The sequence below is a fragment of the Humulus lupulus genome, chromosome 1 (assembly GCF_963169125.1).
Source record: "Humulus lupulus chromosome 1, drHumLupu1.1, whole genome shotgun sequence".
NCBI classification, from domain to species: Eukaryota; Viridiplantae; Streptophyta; class Magnoliopsida; order Rosales; family Cannabaceae; genus Humulus; species Humulus lupulus.
In genome coordinates, this window is record NC_084793.1 from 222,552,990 (window position 1) to 222,560,313 (window position 7,324).

The 7,324-nt window shown below is 29.6% G+C and overlaps 1 long non-coding RNA gene across 1 annotated transcript; it reads left to right on the plus strand.

The window, feature by feature from the left end:
- The first annotated feature begins 6,428 nt into the window (after window positions 1-6,428).
- Window positions 6,429-7,036, plus strand: LOC133827779 (uncharacterized). Its single transcript, XR_009890435.1, has 2 exons — window positions 6,429-6,813; window positions 6,993-7,036. It is a non-coding gene; the product is annotated as an uncharacterized LOC133827779 (long non-coding RNA).
- The last annotated feature ends 288 nt before the right edge of the window (window positions 7,037-7,324 follow it).

A 7,324-nucleotide genomic window follows, 5' to 3' on the forward strand; every position in this document is an offset into this window, starting at 1 on the left:
TTTATCTTTATTAGCTCAATGAAGTCACCTAGTACTCTGAATTAATATAATTTTTAATTTTTTAAGTAAAGTAACCTAGTACTTGAACTATTGAATAATATTTTGTATTAGATTACTTATTTAGAATACACTTATTAATTATGATTTTGTATTGTTTTATGTATCTTTTTACAAGTCTTACCATGCAACACCATTATTTTCCAAGTTATTGAGGGAAAATGAACATTTACAATCAACATTCAAGAAGAAACTTGCACATATAGAATGTTCCAAGAAGATGGAGTACCATGTTCAAACACCATTGTGAAATCTACCAATGGAGAAGTCACACAAGCAAAAAAAAAAAAAAACAAGGAAATGTTTCATTCAATTTACTTAGACATATATCATCTTTATACATTCATAATACAACTACTAGGTTACTTTGGAAACGTAGTGAGCCTTAATTGATTTTGAAACAGGTTACTTGGTAGTAAAAAAAGTAACATGTAATTTGATTCTTTGCCTGATTTTATTATTAAAGTAATCTGGTCACTGAAATTATCATGATTGAATATAGCGACTCTTAATGAATTTTGGAAAAAGTAGCTTGGAGTGAAAAATGTACCATGCCACTCAATTCCTTGACTTTTTGGCCGAATAAAGTAATCTAGTGTATAAAAAAAAAAACAACTTAAATGTATACGTAAATAACAACAAAATCACTTAAAAGTAATATGGAACAAAAATTGTAACCTAAAACTCATGATGGTAATCTAATCTGGAACAAATGTACCAGGTTATCGCTAAAGGTAACCTAATCTGTAAATAATGTACCAAGTTACTCATGAAGGTAACCTAATATGGAACTAACAATTATATGAAGAAAAATGACGTTAAGTAAGAAAAATGAAATAAAAGAACACATAAAATTACAAAAATATCCTTTAAAAATTAGGTGAAATGACAACAAGTGCCCCCAAAAAATAATACAAAATGCTAAACACTGAACTAGTTAATAAAATATGGATTTATTTCAAAATAAACTTAAAAATATAGAAATACTTTCCAAGACAATTAGATTAAGTTAGAAGAAAGCCATAGATTAAGAAAAATCTTAAAATGTCCATATTTATGAAAGAAAAGAAAAAAAATCCATATCCTACATAATTTCTTCTAAGCTATTTGTTGATTGGTTTTTTCGATAACTTGCATAGAGCAATAAATGAAGAGTTGTTTTGTGTGTAAAATCCCAAAGTGGAATCCTAGTTGTGAACAATGAGCCAAAGAAAAAAGAAATACATGCAGTAATAAATGAAAGAGACAAAAATTTACAGTGGTTCTACCCAAAAAGATGACATACGTCCACTTTAGTCAATATTGCTTGTGATGAACTTTGAACCCTCAAGAACAAGTACACTGAGTTTGATCTTGTTCTTGGGGAAGTTACGATAGTGGAGAGTAGGAGCTTTCTTTGAAAATGGATAGTTACTGGCTTTATTTTTTTACCCTTGTTACATTTCGATTTACACTATTTATAGCCGCGGAGATGGGAAGAGCTGACTGTGGCAACTTGTTTCCCGATCAGGCTAATTTTTGGTACACTTGAATGAAGGAAAGTTTCTGTCTCACCAAAAATGATAATGCGACGTGTCATGTTCATTTAAAGGTTTAAGATGAACTCTAGTGTAGGGAGAAGGCTCGGGTGGCAAGGGCCACAGCGAGTATCCCCAGTGATCAGCGAGGGCCTCTGACGACTAGTTAAGATTCCTAGCGACTAGCTGGGGCTTGTGGTGTGTACTCGTTTGGCTAGCTCAACTGGCTAAGGCCCTTTTCTTCTTATGGTTGGTGCCAGCATAGCCATTTAGGGATCATTTGGCTTCACGCAATGGGAGAAGTAGGCCACCTCTCGCGAGAACGTTTTCCTAAGTGTTGGGAGAGTGGCGAGGAGTGAGATTGATGAACTTTCCTCCATAGCTTTAATTAGTATAAAAACCTTAGAAATAGACAATCTTGGAAGAAAAAATCAGGGTTTGGGTTAGACATTTTTTAATGTTGGGGATATGGATATGTACAAACTTTGAATGTTAAAATTCAAATAAACAAACTAAAGATAATCTAGTCTACAATAGATGAATAACACAAATAAGATCAAGTGATAGAATAGACATTTGGAGATAGAAATCCTTAGTTACATAATATCATAAAAACTATGATTTCATGTGAATCAATGGAGGTGACAAAGGCTTGACCAAAATGAAATTTGTTGTCCAAAAATCTCTATTCCTAGCCTCCTCCTTGAGATTGCTTGAAGCTACAACAAGTGGAATGAGATTGGGAATTACATGCCTTGAATCTTCATGCAAGTCAAGCTTTCTTGAAAAAGATCTTGGAGAATACTAGTAATCTTGTGAACTAGAGAGAGAGTTTTAGATAGGGAAAATGGTTAGTGATCGATTCCCCAAAATCTCAAATGAACCCTTTAAATAGTATATGAACCCTCATTAGTCTCAACCAATGAGATTATTGCATTTTAAATTAAGTTTTGGAGCCAAAATTACGTAATTGTACGGTCCTGTATGGACCTCCCAGGCAATGTGTCACCTCCGACATGCAACGCAAACTTGCCCCAAAATGTCTTCTATTGCCTCTAAACTTTTTGGGTACTCTTATACACTCCAAAGAAAAAAAAAAACTTTGGACCCAAAAAGTTAATTTATAGATGTCTATACCAAAATTTAACCCGTTCATGTTGAATTTAGTGGAATCTTATGGTTTTTGAACCTCTTCATGCCTAACCAATTTCAACATGAGCGGGTTGACTTTTGGTATAGGCATCTATAAATTATCATTTTGGGTCCAAAGTGTTTCTTTGGAGTGTATAAGAGTACCCAAAATTTTTGGAGGCATTTGGCGATGTTTTGGAGCAAGTTTGAAGGTGCCAAGTCTGTTGTACCAGCATTGTGTTACCTGTAAAAGGCGACACATCGCTCGGGAGTGAAACCCCCAAATAGTCGATGCATCGCCTGCATGGTGGCGACGCACCACCTCGCCTAAGTGCAAGAGACATCGCCTGAGCGGTCTGTACAAGACCATACAATTAGGTGTTTTTGGCTCCAAAACTTAGTTTAAATGCTCTAATCTCATTGGTTGAGACTAATGAGGGTTTCTATACTATTTAAAGGGTTCATTCGAGACTTTGGGGAATTGATCACTCACCACTCTCTCTCCCTCGCTCTCTCACCTAGAAGATTACTAGTTTACTCCAGGATCTTCATCAAGAAAACTTGACTTGCATGAAGATTCAAGACTTGTAAATCTCATTCTAAGTTGTAGTGGCTTCAAGCAATCTCTAAGAGGAGGACAGGAATAGAGATTTTTGGACAACAAATTCTATTTGTGTCAAGCCTTTGTCACCTCCATTGATTCACATGAAATCATAATCTTTATGATTTTATGTAACTAAGGGATTCTGTCTCGAAAGGTTTATTCTCTCGCCTGTTCTTTTTGTGTTATTTTCTTTGAGTTATTCCTCTATTGTAGACTAGACTATCTTGGGTTTTTTTTTTTGAATTATAACATTCAAAGTTTTGTGTATAACCATATCCCCAACAATAACTATCTACATGCCGAAAATATAAAAAAAAAAATGCAGTTATCCTGTAAAAAAAGTGGATGCACTATAATTGCACCATATATATATTATTTAATTAATGGCTAGAGCAATTAAAATAAGTAATATCTCGTTAAAAAACCAGCAAAATAAGAAAATAGGTATATTTATGTCTTATTTCACTATTACATATATGTTTGAATAAACAAAATACATTAAATGACAAAATAAATAATTAATAAAAGAAAGAAAATAATAAATTTAAGCACATAAATATTTTTCGGTTATAGTTTTGAAAACATAATTGATAGAGTAATTTAAATACTTTAATATGAAATGTTAAAATATGTGATGAGAAATTATTATGGCTCATTTTTTTTTTCAATTTATTTACCTTATTTAGATGACTTTAAAACTAAAGGTAGTAGAAAACAATAAAAAAAATATTAAATCTAACGGAAAATAACAATTTTCCGTTAAACTCATATTTATAATATATAAAGATCTATGATATCACCCAATAGTTCACCTTGCGGTCCCAGTAATAAACGACTTTGTCGTATCCAAAGAGTGACAAAACACAACTAAATATTAGATTAGTAAAGTAAAATAAATAGAAAATATACAATTGAAAGATGAATTTTGTGAAATGTAGAAAATATTTAAAAATAATAAAATGATAGATGAAAAAGGTTGTTCAATAAAGAGCTTGATAAGGTAGAGATGCAGTACTGTAAATCATATTCCAATATTGATATTAATTCAAAACGCAATTGCAACTGGAAGATGTATTTGTTCAAAACACAAATTAATTGATCTAGATTAAATCGAATCTAACTTCTAATTTCATAATATATCATATTATATATCCAAATGTGACAAAATACCATTGGCAGAATGTAGTAAAAGACATAAAATATAACAAATAAACCAAAATTAATTATGAGTCTAAGTTACATAAGAAAAGCATGGCCGAACTTATGTAAAAACTGTTAACTAATTTTAGAAAAGAAATTAAAAGATGAGAAACAAAATAATTAATGAGATATGTAGATGAATCACTAAAAAAATTAATATCACTATTAAGAATGATAAGTACAAAAACTATACTTTAACTTTACTAATATTTCTAAAATAGTTAACTTATTTTTGTCTCATAAAACAAGCGAAACTAAGATAGAAATAAGAAAAGCAACAAAATAACTAAGTGTATTTTCTCTAATCTAAAAATCTGATGTCCTTTTTACACTTCCTACAGTCCCTATTTATTGTATTTTCGAAATGTTAAAAACTTAGGTACTCTTTGGTAATACTTAAAAAAATAGTTTTTTATTTAATTAATTAAAAAGTTGACAATTAAACATAAAACAGTGTTTGGTAACTTTATTTTTAATTAAAGTTCATTAAATTTGACTTTCAAAATTTTTTAAAACTGCTTTTGACTTTTTTTTTTCTTCTCTTCTTCAAATCAACACCTCATTTTATATTGTTAAGCAAAAAATAAAAATAAAAGTTATCAAACAAATTTTGTTATTTTTGTTTTTAAAAACAAAAAACAAAATAATTACCAAACATATTTTTATTTTTTAAAAATAAAGAAACAAAAATAAACATTTCCATTTTTGTGTTTAAAGTTTTTTACCTAACACAACCTTAGCAAATAAAAATCAAATGAGCTTCGTGTAGACCAAGACTGTGACAGTGGGTGAAGTGAAGAGGAAACTACACTAAATATGAGATTTTTTTATAAATTTTGAAAAATATGGCAGTTTTTTTTTAAAGTTTTTTATGGCATTTTTATTTTGTTTATATTTTTATGGGAGTTTTTTTCTCATATATTTGTAAAACTTTATTTGTATACCATATTTTATCTTTTATACTTTTTTCAGTACCTATTTTTGATATATTTTGATATTATTTTTATTATTTTAATCTATTTGTGTTAATTTTTACTATTTATATTTGATAAAATATTTTTTTTTACATAATTCTCATTTCTTCTTCTTTTCTTCCATTTTTTATCTTCTTCAATCAATATTTTATCCACAGTAACTGGTTACCACTATCAAAACAATTTTGATTTTTTTTTGTGATAATAATAGTATGTCACTGCCCATTTTTTTAGTGATGTGCGGTAACCGGTTACAACTATAAAAAAACAGTTTTATCATTTAAGTGGTGTGGTAGTAACTAGTTACAACTATAAAAATTATTTTTATTTTTTTAAGTAATATACCATTATCAAAATATCAACTGAATTGTAACTGGTTACTTAGTAAGATTTAGAAGGAAAAAAATTATATGAAAAAAATAAACTAAATTGATCGTGAGGTAACTGGTTACAACTAGGTCTGAAAAAAAAAATGAAAAAAAAAACAGAGACAGTTGCGATGGTAACCGGTTACTTAGCCAGACTTGGAAAAAAATAAGATTCAAACAAAAAATTTAAACTGATCATAATCGTAACTGGTTACAGCTAGGTTTGAAAAAAAAATCAAATTTAAAAAAAAGAACAAATTGTCATGGTACCTGGTTATTTAGTCAGGTGTGAAAACAAAATCAAATCTAAACAAAAGAATCTAAATAAATCGTTATTGTAACTGGTTACAACTAAGTCTAAAAAAAATCAGATATGAATAAAATGAATTAGATGTCATGGTATTTGGTTACAGCTAGATGTGTTACTGTTACCTCATGGACTTGTGCAAATAATGATTCCAACTATATTATTATTGAATTTGGCTGAAACCATCTATGTATATAATTTAGGGGCTTATGTCATCTAGATTGTAGATGATAGTACAGAGAAAATGCGTGAAAAAATAGGAGAGAAAAACCAAGGTGATCATTTAATTGTTTTGCTTCATTTTTATGAGTTTACCTACTTTCGTTTATTTCTAAAAATGTTTTCCATGTCTACTGGTGTGATACCTAAATCTTTTTTCCTTTCTCCTGAAATTTTGCTCTTCATGTACATGCACTTTTTCTTCACTTGCTTTTCTAAATCCCTGTGTTATCAGATGTTCAAATTTTGATGACTAAGATTGGAATATATGCAGATAATTCGTCGGGCAAATGAGATTGGGGAAGATCCATTAAGTCTAAGTAATCGTTTCTGCCAAGAATACCTAACTGACATGGATGTTCTTCAGTGTCTCCTTCCTACCCATCAGCCACGTGTATCTGATCATTTGGAAGAAATAAAGGATATGATATCTCTGGTAATTATATTTCTGATTGTATTGTATTGTATTCATCATAAATTAAAGCCATAACTAATACCCCAAATCATGGACACCAAAAAAAGAGAAGGATTTCAATATCAATTAGTGGTGCTTTCTCCCCAAAATCTTATTTATGAAGTTGTTTTAATATTAATCTTTCTCTTCATATTTTGCAGATCATCAACAAGGACTTTGCATATGCAGTTGATGGAGATGTATTCTTTGCGGTTGAAAATAAGAAAATAAGATAATAAGATAGAGTTGTGTAATTAAGTTTATGGTAATTTATTTTATATATTTTATGGAATTACCATATTTAAAAATTTTATTTTCTAAAACTTACCATATTTTGTATAATTATTTTTTTCTCCATAAATTTAGAAATTATATATATTTTTCTTATATTTATGTAAACTACTCAATTGATAATGGGATAGTTGCATGCTGTTGTGAAAACCTGGGCAACTGCTACTACTTTCTGCCCATTGGTTTCTTGACTTATCCTTTA